Source organism: Sitophilus oryzae, unplaced genomic scaffold (genome assembly GCF_002938485.1).
Source record: "Sitophilus oryzae breed Bouriz unplaced genomic scaffold, Soryzae_2.0 scaffold_1576_pilon_pilon, whole genome shotgun sequence".
NCBI lineage: Eukaryota > Metazoa > Arthropoda > Insecta > Coleoptera > Curculionidae > Sitophilus > Sitophilus oryzae.
In genome coordinates, this window is record NW_022146254.1 from 16,895,694 (window position 1) to 16,910,614 (window position 14,921).

The following is a 14,921-nucleotide window of genomic DNA, read 5'->3' on the forward strand; positions in this document are numbered from 1 at the left end:
TGATTCTCTGGTTGGAGAGACATTAGATTATACTTAATAAAAAAAAATGAGAAATAACACTGTATAATTTTAAAAATATAATGAGAAGAGCGATCTTCAAATCATGGCCATGGCTGACGCCGTTTTTTTCGATCATTTGGTTATATATAACTGACATGAAGTGTCAAATAAAACGAGCGTAACCATAATTTCTCGAAATATAATTACTTACAGGGTATTACATACTTTTAAATATTTTTACATAATTTGCAATGTTTGAGAAATTGTTTAAAAAATTATTAGTGACGTTCGAAAAAATAGGATGTTCTATTCAGAGTAAAAATTACTTTTTGTGTCTCGACTGTAATGTCCAAATCAAACCACAGTTTAAAGAATATGTCGTAACATATAACATGTCGTATAAACGTACAGCCTCTACACAAAAAGTATCATTTTTACTCCTAATTAAAAAGTATACTACTTTTGAGCAAAGATGTTTCAGACTGCTATTTTTAAAAAGAAGATTTAATAAAGAGAATATTTACAAAAAAAATGAAAACAGCACACATAAAATAATATCTTTTCCATGTTATACAATATGTCCCCGGATTGATATTACAAGAGGAAAAACTTTTTTATTATTGACATTTTGAGAAAAATGCATTTGCAAAAAACATGAAAATATGGTTGAATTTTTATAGGCTTTTTATATTTTTATAGGAAGAAATTATATGGTAAATTAAAAGGCGTTTCTATGGTAATATAATTTCACTTTCATTCTTTGATAGATTGTTATTGATAGCATTTTAAATAACGTCATATATTTTGATGTTTTAAAATGTTAAAGAAGCACAAAATTCATTTAGTTCAATGTTACGGAACGGGTGTTAAGTTATCGAGAAATGTGATACTTTAACAAACAGTAAAAAATATGACGTTAATCAAAATTAATAATACACATATATCAAAGTATGAAATCGAAATTATATTACCATAGAAACGCCTTTTGATTTTTAGGACTTTGACCATATTGGAAAAATTGAACTATATTTTCATGTTTTTTTTTAATTTCCTCTAAAACGGTATGGAAATTTGAAAAAGTGTAAAGGGATTAATCATTTTAGAACAATCAAAATTTTTTTGCACTTTTTGCAGAAAAAATGCATTTTTCTCAAAATATCAATAATAAGAAGGTTTTTTTTCCTCTTGTAAAGACAAATCCGGGAACATATTGTATAATATTCTCAAAAAACTCATTCTAGTACAATTTCGTTGTAATTTTTTCTTCGAATTTGAAGTTTCTAATTATCTCTTCCCCAAAAAATTGGTGCCAGATATAGTTTATTTTAGTAATCCAAACAAAATTGTAAATACCTCAATTCCGATCTAAACCAAAATATGATAGGTAAAGCTAGTAGCTTTTCTTTTATGTTATACAGCAAATATTATTAGGATAAAAAGTATTAAAAGCGTGAAAAATTGACTGGAACATTAGCAACCAATTAATGAAAATTTTAATTTTTTTTCAATTTATATTTCGAAATGATCTAAACAACCATATTATTCTATAATAGTTATTTACAGTACAAGTGTCTTTATGAACATGATTACAACAACGAGTGTGAACGATTAGAACGACGAGGTTGTAGACCGAGTCGTTCTAATCACACGAGTGTTGTAATCCTGCTTAAACGCACGTGTCATGTACAACGTTTTATCTACAACCGAAAAATAAGAAAATGCTGTTTTAATTTTCGTTTATTAATCGCCCACCTTTAACAGCTTTAATTATGACATTTGTCACATTTTTTAATTATTATTGTGGGGAATTGTTACTGGCTTCAGACTATAGTTACAAACGTTGTTTATCAAGTAGAGAGTTTTTTTTTCTGAAAAGTCAGTTTGCCCTATCAAGTAAACGCGACCACTTTTTGCCCAGACAAATCATTTTAAAAATTACGGTGAGCGATTCCTAGAGTCTCCCTTCAGAATCATTATTGCCGGAAAAGTTAATGTATTTAAATGTTCCTAGTTGTTTTTCATTATTATAAAAACTAGATGTGTTATAGATTCATAACACCACTAGTTGTGTTATGAATCTTATAACGTAACTGAAATACTAAAAAAATAGTGATGTAAAAACGTTATAAGTAAACGGTTGTAGATAAAAACATTTAAAATATAGAAAACAGATTTTATTATTACAATAAAAAAACATAATATTCGAGAACATTTATGGAAATTTAATTCTCTTCTATATCAGCTTGTAAAATAAACAGAATGGGTTTAATTTTCATATAAATTAAGTAAAGTTTTTCGCAACAGATAATTGGGCCGGTGCCAAAAACATTTCCAGTCAGCTCCGGATAATCCCGAACTAAATAAATTAGAAAAATAATTTTAAATCAATGTCACACAAATAAGCCAGAAATACTATTTCCATGTTTTCAAAAGAAATTGAAAGACGGCTAGAATAAGGCCACTTTTGGAGAATTTCCAGTGCCGATTCGGTGCCAAAAGAAAACAGATATCATGGCACGACATATTGTGCACATTAAGTTGAATATTTTACTGTTACATTCTCAAGTTATTTCCTCATAATATTCGTCATCTTTATTTTATAATATGTTTAATTATTGATACTGTTTTAATAACTTATTTTTTATATACTGTATCTATTTAAATATTTATTAATTTTTATTAATCTTTACAAAATTTAATATATTTTGTTCTAGTTGGCCGATTTTTATGATTTTTTAAGCAGTTTGTAGCTAAATTATTTTATTTTTAGTATCTCTTTCTCAACTAAAAATGAAAGTTTCCATCTGTCAAATATACGAGGTAAAACAAAATGTTGATATTTTGGTGAAAGTTTGAAACATCCTGTTGAATATGTTAACAAAGCATAGAATTTAAAAATAATTTTGTCATCTAGGTACGTCTTTTCTCAATAGTTTGTTTTTTGGTTCACCTCAATATCTTTATTTTTATTGGAGATATTCGCTTTTGAATAAGACTGTAACGATTTACAGCAATTTTAGCATTGATTTTGGATCTTCATCAACACACTTATAAAATAGTGTTTACTGTTTTTCTAATGTCACTGTCATTGAAAAGTAATATTACTGTTAAAAAAATTATAATGAAACAAGCGATAGCCTCTAAAAGAAAAATAAAAGAGGCTTTTTTAATTCAATATAATAAAAATAAATGTATTGCTCATGCATCTGTAGATGTTAGTAATGTATGGCAATCGCTTCTTTGATATTAAAGAACATAACATAAATAAACATAACATACGTAAAATTTAAAAATAATCATACAGAAAGTTGGGCTTTTTGGTTTTACCTTATTAAGTAATTGTTATCAGGTAGTAATTGTTAATTTTGAAGTTTAACTTAATATAATGTCATTTTAACAGAACGTCAACGATTTCTTGTAGACGTATCTGTTTTAAAAAGTAAAGTGTTCTCGAATAGTTGAATTTAAATATTTTGAATAGTTTTTTTTCTTGATTCTTTATATTTTTTTGCTTCCGACGACGGAAAGAGAAAACTTTCCGAAACGTTAAGCATTTTTTCTTTGTTAGGCAAATTTTTATAATTGTAAACACAACTTCTGACAAGCAGCGTCCGTTTAGGTTTAACGCAGAAGTGTTTATAAAAAATAACTATTTAATTTTGTAGATTTTTCTTGCAGTGCAGTGGCGAAATACCCATAAAGGATTTTTTTGGATAGATGAATCCGCCACATAGGTATAGACATTTTTTAATATTACTGTTCTTTATTGACGTTTACTCTAGTAGAGATGGTTTTAAATTCCGAAGTATTGGCTGTTGTTGCTTTAATTGATCATGGTAGAGATCAACTTTTGGACTTAAAACCATATCTGCTAAAGTAACTGCCTAACAGACAATAATAATATGATTTTTCAAAAACAGTGACATTACATAAATCATAAACACTATTTATAGGTCTTTTGGCTAGGACCAAAAGCAAAGGCATGGTTTTAATATAAAAAATACGAAAAAATGTTGAGGTATGCATCAAACGCGAATATTTCAAAAAAATAAACTGAATGAAGATGAATAAAAAAGAAACTTTCGAGAAAGGATAAGATACCCCTAATATAGATACTATGTAGTACAGATATACCTAGAAGATTAAATTATTTTTAAATTCATTGATTTGTACTCCACAGGGTGTTTCAAACTTTAACCAAAAATCAACATTTTGTTTTGCCTAGTTTATAAGGGTATAGCCGGATTAATATGGGAAATCTACCCCCGCGGATTTTTTGACTCGCAATCAGGGGATCGATATGGTGTCGAATCATAATAATTTACCTAAATTTTTAGCTCTTTAACAAATGAATTTTTAATTTTTTTCATATTGTTTCACACCTTCAAAAAATTCTAAAAAATTCCTGAGTGTATAGAAGTATAAAAGACATTTTCTGACGATATTTAGTGAGTGACATATTTCACAAAGGTTAAAAAAATGAATATTTTAATTTTATTTCCTCCGCTAAAAATCGGCTTTTCGTTTAAGAATCATGACCATATTATTTTTTCATGTTGACTATTGTGTATTATATTGAATATTATGTTCTCATGACCGTTGCAGGACTACTAATGCTACAATATAAATTATTTTCAAAAAGTACTGTTGAAGATTGAATAAGTTATACCTCTGAGTAATACTATCACCAAAGAAAAAGTTCAATCTTCAACATATTGATTGAAAATTTCATCAGCTATCCGGCTAGAAGGACCAATATGTTGAAGATTGAACTTTTTCTTTGTTGATAGTATTACTCAAAGCTATTGCATTTAAAAACGTGTATTAAAACAACGGATGTATTACTGATAACTTTATTGTTCCGCCATCTTCTTTCGTCTTTTTTTGACAGACAGACTCTTAAGGTCGTCCCACACGTACAACAACCAAAGGCAACTTTGCACATAAAAATAGGAAAACAGAAAATAATAAAACACTGAATGACTATTAAACAGGTACAGAGTGTCCCAAATAAATAAAAAATATCCAAGTTGTATTTTTTAAATGGAACACCTTGTATATTATTACATTTTTAGTTTCTACGATAATAATAAAGGTTTGCCGTACCTTTAATCTTACCTTTTTTGAAATATTTACGATTTTGTGAAAATGCAGTAACAATTTTAATGCTTTATTTCTCTAGGCATATTATTTATGTTTTTAAAACCAAATATTGTACTGCAGTTTTTCTATTTAAAAAATTTTGTTTTAAAAACTTATTAAATGACAATATTTAGATAAATTAATATACAGAGGTACACAAAGTTATACATATATTTATCAAAACTGAACATCTCTTTGAAAGTTTAATCTATTTCATACCCAAAATGAAATAAAATCAGCGTCTTCTAAAGCCAGTACATTAAATAATACACAGCTTTAAATGTTGCAGCAAGATGCCGCAAAACTGTTTAAATACCAAAGCCGTTTATTAGAGAGTTTGTATTATTTTAGACCGAAATGTGCACTGGTTAAATTACCACAGCAGAACTAAATGCAGATTAAGTTTTCTGTTCTGTTGTTTTCTCCTGTTTCCTGAATACGTATAAACTTCACAAATCTTTATGAATTCGTGTTACGTTTTGCTTTGCTTGATGTTTATAATTTAGAATGTTTGCCATAATTACGTCAGAATATATGAGGTAATAATTTACGTGTATACATCTTGATGGGTTGTTTGCATTTATAAAATTAGTTTTATCTAATTTTATATTAAATTAATATTGATACGCAGAATATACAGGGTGGTCCGAATGGTATTCGGAAAACTTCGGCAATGTGTCCTAAAATGCTTTATTTCGGACTACAGGGTGTAGAAGTTTCACTTTGATTTCGATTTTTTCTAAACAATTTCTGAAGTAACATCAAGATTTGGATTAAAATTGGTTTCTAGGTGTTTTTTGATATGAGAAATTTGATTTCGATGTCAATAAGGCTTGTAGGGGGCGCCACCTACATGGTTTTTAACTTTGAATAAGAAGGCTAAGGAATGAGCATATCAAAAATCTTAGGTCCACCGCGATGGGCCTCAAATATGGCCGACTTAAATTCCGGTTTATCAGTGCCGTTATAATTTTATTTAAAAAATGTAAAACTATGATGTAGGGTAGACGTGGGGTAGACTCAATAATATGTTGTTTTATTTGACGTTGTGAATAAATGTTGGTAGTTATTAAAATTGTTACAAAAATATATAATTCTAATAAAAATAGATAAGTTATAATAATTATTTATTAACACAAACATCCGACACGCTACTGAAGCAGGTAAATCTGGTAAATCAAATTGACGTATCTAAATTCTTTGACATCTAATCTTTGACAAGTAGTAAATAAAAGCGAAAATGCAAGAAAAAATATATAATTAGTTAATTTAAGTGCATTTCATAATTATCGGTTTACTACACGTATGTATATTATATAGTCACTTACTAGCGAAAAGTTGTTCCATTATTTCACTCGATTTTTGCCGAGATCTACCGCACGCTACACAACCAACTATTTTAGAGTCTTTTTCGATAAATCGCGATAGTGTCACTGTTAATTTAAGTTCTGCCACAATTTCCATCTAGATTTACTACCTTTATACAACTATCAGTAGTAGAATAAATTATAAATAACATAAAATAAGCTCCGTAAAGACTGACAAATCCACAAAATTTCAAATCAAATTCAAATGTGTCAAATGAATCGTCAAATAGAACTGTCAAGGATCCCCACCATAGAGTGGGTATCCACAGTTCTGTTTGACGATTCAGGTTCTGGGTTTTTCCGCCCACCATGCATGAATACATGGATAGCATTATGCTCCTTCCTTAGTCTTCTTATTCAAAGGTTTTAACTGATTTGAAGAGTAATACGTTTTCGTTCGTAAATATATGAAACTACTAAGAGAATAAATATCTCTTCTTCAAGTGTCATGTTCCTAGTGAACGTTGACGACTGCCATGTTAATAATATCTCTCTATCGCTCTCGATCTTGGGCTACATGGAGTAATTCATCCGCACTCAAGCCTGTCGATAGCCGCAAGTTCCTCAACCACGTAAGCCTCTTGCGCCCAACCCACTTCTTTCCTTCAATTTTTCCGTTAAGGATCAATAAAAGTGAAATATGTCAAAATCCTTCCTAGATTTCAGATATATGCTTCTTTAATAAAACTAACCTAGAATAAATATACATTTCCGTAAAAATGTCTTGGTAAAAATCGCTACGAGCAACCGTTTTCAAAATATTCGTAGTGGAAATAATCAATACATGTCATTATATTGACAAGAAAATAAACAAGTTGAGTATGATTAGATAGTTATTTGACTGAAATGATAAATTTTGAACCTTTTTTAATTTTTTTAAGCTAATTATGATTTTTAGAAAAAAATACGATAAAACGGGGTCTGTTTAAAAAGTTCCGGAAATTTATTATTTCAGGCTAATAAATATCCAGTTAACATAATATATAACGTTTGACGTTACACCAACATAGCTGTCTAATTCGTCCAACTTTAACAACTAGTTATCATTTTGTGTTTTATTATTCATTTTGTTAAAACAAAATAATTCTTAATTTCTCAGAAATTTGCCGAAAATGCAAACTTATCCTACATCAGAGAGAATTGATATGATTCTATTAGTTACTTATGGAATAATAGAAATTAACTACTTAATAGAATACTTAAATGCTCCTGATTTTGTCTAGTCTGGGTTTCTTTTATGGGGATATGTTAAAGACAGTGTTTACAAAACTCGACCAACTATTGTCGACATGAGAGAAATTATTGTAGTTGCTTTTCGAGGTAGAACTCCATATAAATGCCTTTTAAAATGAAAATATCCTTTTGAAAAGACAATCATTTTATGCAGTTAACAGGAAAGGAAGCATTTTGAGCATTCGATTTCATCTAGCTAATTTTTGTCACATAATTATAGGTTTATATCTAGTTTTAATTCTGTAATAATTAAAATATGTTTTAAACGTGTATATTTTTATTACCGTTGAGTATTTACTCTACAATCTTTAATTTTTGTTAAACTAACAAAGGGTATATCACAGACACCCTATATTTTTTCAAATAATAAAGATCTACTGACGCAAAATCATAAAAATTAAAATATCTAGGAAAATCTTTGTCTGAGGGGTAGGCAACCTTAATAATATTTTGAAGATATAACCACACCGGAATAATATACTAGGTGTTCCATTTAAAATAAAAGAGTAACTTGCTTTTAAATGTGACTAATGTTCCATATTAATTTTGTCTTACCCTGTACAACTTTTCGGGTCAAATTTCAATTTGGTTTAACATACAATGGTTACTGTAATTAAATATCAGGCTATACAAGGTCAACTAAAATTTAAGTAGCTGTTGTCGAAATTTAAAATTTACTCTTCATTTTCACAAAATGTGAAATATGTTAAAATCCTTATATTTTAGTTATATGATTCATTAATAAAACTCACCTTTATTTTTTTTCCTAGAATCCGAAAATCAATTAATATATAGGGTGTTCTATTAAAAAAAAAACTTTGATCTGTAACTTTTTTGGGGGACACCCTGTATAATTCCATATATTTTTCTAAAATGCGTTATTATATTGCATATTATAAAAACGTTATTTTCATGCAGAAACGACAGTTTTATTGGGATTTAATACTATAAAATTACTAATACTAATAAAATTACTTTTTTTAATCTATGTTATAGGCTAAAAAAGTAATTTTTCAGCATTGCATCCTTTTAAATTATGCAGTGTTTAATCATATTTTTCTAAATAGTTGTTTGCAAGAGACGCTTGTTGGTAATGCAGACTAGTAAATGTATAAGTTGCTGGTTTCAGAATTTAGTATGGAGGTGAATAATTACACACAAAAATATTACTTATTAATAGGATAAATTAGTAACTCATATCAGGGCACAATTCTGTTAAATTTATAAAACTAACATTAATAAGACACTAACATCTAACATTTTCTTCAAGGCGATTCTTCAGCCGTCCGGGAAATCCTCCTCGTGGTTCGATCAGATTGTAATATATGGATCAGATAGGAACAATTCTTTTTTTTTTCGACTTCGGACGAGTATTTCATTCATCCACGCATCGATAGGTGGAGCGATACGCTCAAAAATAAGCTAAAGTGACGATCGTGAGCAGTCTTTCCCGTGGCCGGTAATCTCGGGCTTTTTATGTCGAGAGTGAAATTGAGATCTCGGTTGGACCTTAGTTTTTAGTCTAGTAAATAAGGACACAAAATGACCCAAGTCCCGGCGTAACTTATCGAAATTGACTTTTTGGAATCCGCCTATTGTGTACTTTTTGCGAAGTAGTTTTAGGGAAAAAAATGTAACACCGCGCTCGGCCAGTATTGGCCGAAAAAATGGCCCCAAATGGTAGGAAAAAACAGTTTTTCGCAAATATCTGCCAAAATATATGACTTACAAAATTTTTCTTGAAATAGGCTTTCTTGAATCAGCTTAGAAATGGTCCTTATCATTTTTATTCGTAGAATTTGTAGTTTTCGATATATTCCGCCTCAAATATCCCAGAATTTTCTCTCAAAGTCTTAGCGTTCCGGAGATAAATTTTATAAGCGTATCATTGATTGATAGGACAAACTGTTTAATAGGTTAGGTTAGATTGTTGTGGTTTGGAATCATGTTTGATCTCTCACTCGGACGCCTTGGACTCATAACTGTTTAATAACTCGGCTAAAATTAAATATTTTTTGATGATTCAAAGTTCATTTAAACGATAGAATCAACAGCTTTCACATTTTTGGTTTTGACTGAATTTTGTCATGTTTTATGATAATAAAAAACCGGGCAAGCATTCCCTAACCCAAAAATCTTCAGATTTTTACAAATTTATTCATATTTTCACTAATAATCCCTTATTTATCAATATTTTTTTAACCACTTATTCTTTGAGTCTTTTTAAGCTACTGAGAAATTTTGAAGTATTTGTTTAATCACATTTTAATAAAAAAACATATTTTCGTCAGTGGGCTTTTCTGCTTTTTTGGAGTTTCCGGAGAGTGTCGTAAACAAAAGAAAATTGCATACAGAGATATGGCAAAGTCCAATACTGCCGCAATTTTATTAGTGAAAATATGAATAAGTTCGTAAAAATCTGAACATTTTTGGGCCAACAAATATTTGCCCGGTTTATATTATCATAAAATCTGACAAAATTTAAACGAGCTCGAAAATGTGAAAGCTGTTGATTCTATCTTTTAAATGAACTTTGAACCATCAAAAAATATTAAATGTATCAGATTTATTAAACAATTTGTCCTATCAATCAATGATACGCTTATGATACCTATGATACGCTTATGATACCTATGATACGCTTATGATACCTAAGCTTAATTTTCTATTGTTACTATTATTATAAAACTTTTTAAATAACACCCTTGGCATTTATTTACTTTATTTGATAGAAAATGACATTCTGAATAGAATGACATAGCATATACACTTTTGACATAGTCGATTAAAAAAAATAGCATTTTAAAAAGGTCATAAATGTAACGAAAATTTTACTTGAAATACCAAGTGTGTGGTACCAATTTATTCGTAAAAAAGTCTTTTTTCAAATTTTCTAAGGAGCCACCAGATTTCTAATGAGATTACATTTGAAAAAATTGATATATGATTAAAAACAATACGATTTGGGCATTTTTTAATCGGCCAGGACAAGACACGAAAAAACATTAGACGATCAAATCAATTTTTTGAAAGCTTCTTGATTAAAAATTGGTGTTTTTAACACAGTCATGGTACTCTAGATTGAAATTTAAAATACGACTCTTCTTTAAGCGGGAATGTCAAAAGCTGACATGTGATATGCGATTCTATTTAGATTGTCATTTTCGATCGAATAAAGTAAAAAAATACGGATGGTGCCTTTTAAAAATCAAAAGTTGTAGTCATTTCCGGTGAAACAGGAAGTGACCGAAAATAATTGAACACGTCAATAAATCCTAATTTATGTTACATATTAACATACCAAATCTGTTTTTTTTTATCTGGAAAAATAAAAAAGTTATAGGGGTGAGCCACTTTTGAGAAACACCCGGTATATTCCGCGATTCAAAGCAATGAATAAAAGGTTCATTTTTATTATCTTTGTTATTTGAGGAGAATGGAGAGAAATATAATTAGTCCTTAATATGTTAATTAATTTTGATTGTGTATCTATCATTTGCGCCAAGAAAAATTCGCTCTCAGTCTACGTTAATAATCAAAAAACGCCTTCAAATTACACTTTGTAGGTACTAAACACAACATTTTTCTACTCTATTCTATTTAAATTAAAAGGTATATTATTCCGTGACTCTTTCCCAGCCACAGAACAGACTGCTCGACATCTCGTTCCTAAATTTAATTAAGTTTTTTAGTCCGAGTTGAAGTAAAGCCCAAAGAAATAAAGACCGCGTTCCGGCGATTTGTGGCCGAAAGAGACGACGTTTCTGCAACTGGGTAATTGGAACTTTCATTGGGTTAAGGCCTCTATTCTTTATTTTTTTCTCGTTTTTTAGAGGGAGATTTATTGGTTAAAATCCGGAGATTTTTGGGGAACTAATTGGTTGCTTAAAAGTTTTCCTAGAGAATAAAAAAGGGGGAAAGAAAGCATTTCGTAATTTGAAGCGACCATAACAAACAGATTTGGACTTTAATTGTTCTTTAAATGCAGGGTTTAGTGTTTATACAACTACGATTAGTTTGATTTTTGACTGATTTTACAGAAATACGATTAACAAAGGTTTTAAATGATTTCAACTAGAATTTCACTTCTTTTCTGGTACTTTACGTAACTAGGCACTGCATACTTAAAATATAGGGTGATTCATGGCTATGGCACGTTAGACGTTTATGGAGAACCGGTGATTTTTTTGAAAATTTGGTTAGGTTGCACACATAAAGGCACCTGCTCCATGTGTGAATAAAAGTAAGCAATTACTAAGAATATAAAGGAAAAGCTTACGTTTTTGCAAGCTTGTTAAACCCTGGCTTAGAAATTTAGTATTGTGAAACAGTTTGGCAGAAATGGCTGCTTTTATGAATATAAGATCTGTAAAATTTTATCCCGAAAGAAAAGAAAGTCGTGCCGAAGAATACCACGGTGTGCATAGATTTAATGAAGAAAATGTTGAGTGGATAGCTAACCATTTTTTGGAGCCAAAAGTGGAAACTAGAGGTGGTGTATTGAGTCCAAAATAACAAATGCAAATATTTTTGCGATTTTTAAGTGATCCTGGATTTCAAATAGGGATCGGAAAAGAAGGAGTTCATAGAACAACAATATGTAAAACGATATCTCACGTTTTACCAAAAATAGTTGAAAAGGCAGGAATTGGATTAAATTTCCTACAGAAAACTCGACTGACCAGGCAATTAACGAATGGGCAGAGTTGTATATATTTCCCTGTGCTTTTAGTGCAATTGATGGCACTCATGTACCAATAATAAAGCCATCGCTACATGGTGACGAGTATATCAATAGGAAAGGCTGGTGTAGTATAAATGTGCAAGCAACTTGTAACGGAACATATATTTTTCCATCCGTAGAAGCTCAATGGCCTGACTAGGTGCACGACAGTCGTATTTTAAGAAGATAATTTTTGGTATGACGAGAAGACGTCAGTAGAACTATGGATTTATTTTAGGCGATAGACGAAGATTCTTCCTTTCACTCAGTCCGGCTTTAGGTCTCGCCATAGTACGGCAACTGCTTTACTGAAAGTCAGTGATGATCTTTTCAGAATATGTGACAAAGGTGATACTGGTTGCCTACATCTCCTGGACTACTCAAAGGCCTTTGATACGTTAAACCATAGGATACTTTTGGAGAAATTGCAATATTTTGGTTTCAGTGACTGTTCACTGAAACTCATGGCGTGTTACTTGGCTGGTCGACAACAGAGAGTTTTTATCAGAGAATCTCCTTCGACTTTATTGCCTGTAGATCGTGGTGTTCCTCAGGGCAGTATTCTTGATCCACTTCTGTTCTCTATTTATACGGCAGATTTTAAAACGTATTTAAAAAATTTATCTTCACATCAGTATGCTGATGATTTTCAAGTGTACTGTTCCTTGAGTACAGATTTCAAAGCCTCCGAAATCAAAATAAATGAAGATCTGAGAATAATTTACGACATTTCACACCATCATGGTCTTTTCTTAAACCCTAATAAGACTCAACTAATTTTTGTGGGTAAGAACTCGCCAGATGTTTCTCAAAAATTAAATATCGTACTTGACAATATCACCATTACACCTGCTAAAAACTGCAAAAATCTTGGGGTTTGATTCTAAACTGAGATTTGAAAAGCATGTATCATATATTTTGCAGAAATCGTATTGTAAGTTAAAGACACTATATTTATATAAAGATTTTCTTAACAGAGATGTTAAATTGACCTTGTGTAAAAGCCTAATTCTTCCATTGGTCTTCTACTGCGACACTGTCTACTGGCCAGCTCTACTTAACAAGGACAAACAAAGCTTAACAAAACTTGTCAACTCTTGCTTAAGGTATTTATTTGGTACTCCTAAATTTGATCACGTTTCTCCTCTTTATAAAGAATCGGGCTGGTTAGGACTTGAACAGTATGCTTTATACATACGTGTATACTAGTTTATAAAATAGAAAAATTTCGAGAACCTCATTATTTGTTCGACATACTTGTCAAGGCAGCTGACCTCCACGACCTTAATACCAGAAAACGCAGCAGTTATGTTGTGCCTAAACACCGGACAGCTTTGTTTGAAAAATCGTTTTCGTTATTATGCTTCGAAATGCTACAATTTACTTCCTCCGTACATTAAAAGCTGTCCGTCCATTGCAGGTTTCAGGAAATCTCTTGTTGATTTTAAGCTCATGTGTGGGTGTTTTATGTCTTTTTTTTTTGTTCGTTTATATAATTTAGATTTATATTATATTAAAATTGTTATATTGTTGTATTAGTATTGTATGTGTATTTTGTATTTTTTTAAGGTGGTTAGATTGAGTAGCGTTGATTGAGTGCTAGACCTCGCCACCTACATAAATAAAGTCAAATTATTATTATTATTATTATTAATGGAACGGCATAACACCATGGCTATTAACACCGTATAGAAACCCCACCACACCTCAAGAAATAGCGTATAATAATTTACATAATAGAGAGCGCGATATTATAGAACGCTGTTTCGGACAACTAAAACGTCGATTCCCTGTTTTGCAACATCAGATACGATTGAAAATTGACAAAATTCCGTCAGTAATCGTAAACGCTGTGATTCTGCATAATGTTGCCAAGTAATTAAATAACCAATTACCAAATGACGAAGAAGAAGTAGCCGCCGAGGATCAAGTTGGTGAAGAAGTTGTGGAAGATAATGATGAACTGAAGAACGACCGTCAGCGTGGTCAACAGAAAGGAGAAGAAATAAAAATTATAATTTTTCAGTTGCAGTTGTAAATATACTACCAAGTACGATACCACATCATATCAAAAGACAACATAAATATTAATACGTAATAAGTAAAACAAACAAGATACTTGAGGGACGATTTTTTCCACAACTTTTTCAGGCAGTTATGCCTGTTTTCAATGGGCCACCCTGTATAATGTTATATTTTATGGTTTTAATTATTTTTAATTATCTTTTAAGTTAAATTTAAATGTAAGTACGGAGTGATCCAGTATAAAGTGAATACCCCTTACCTTTTCGCCTAAAAATTATTTTTAAAAAAATCAAGAAAGCCATTTTCTGTATTTTTTGTCGGGGAATTTAAAACACTTTTTAGAAATTTTATTTGAACTGAAAGTAATTTTTTTCCATGGAAAGACCTATATTTGATTTTTTTTGGAATGCTCCTATTTTTCTCATTTCAAG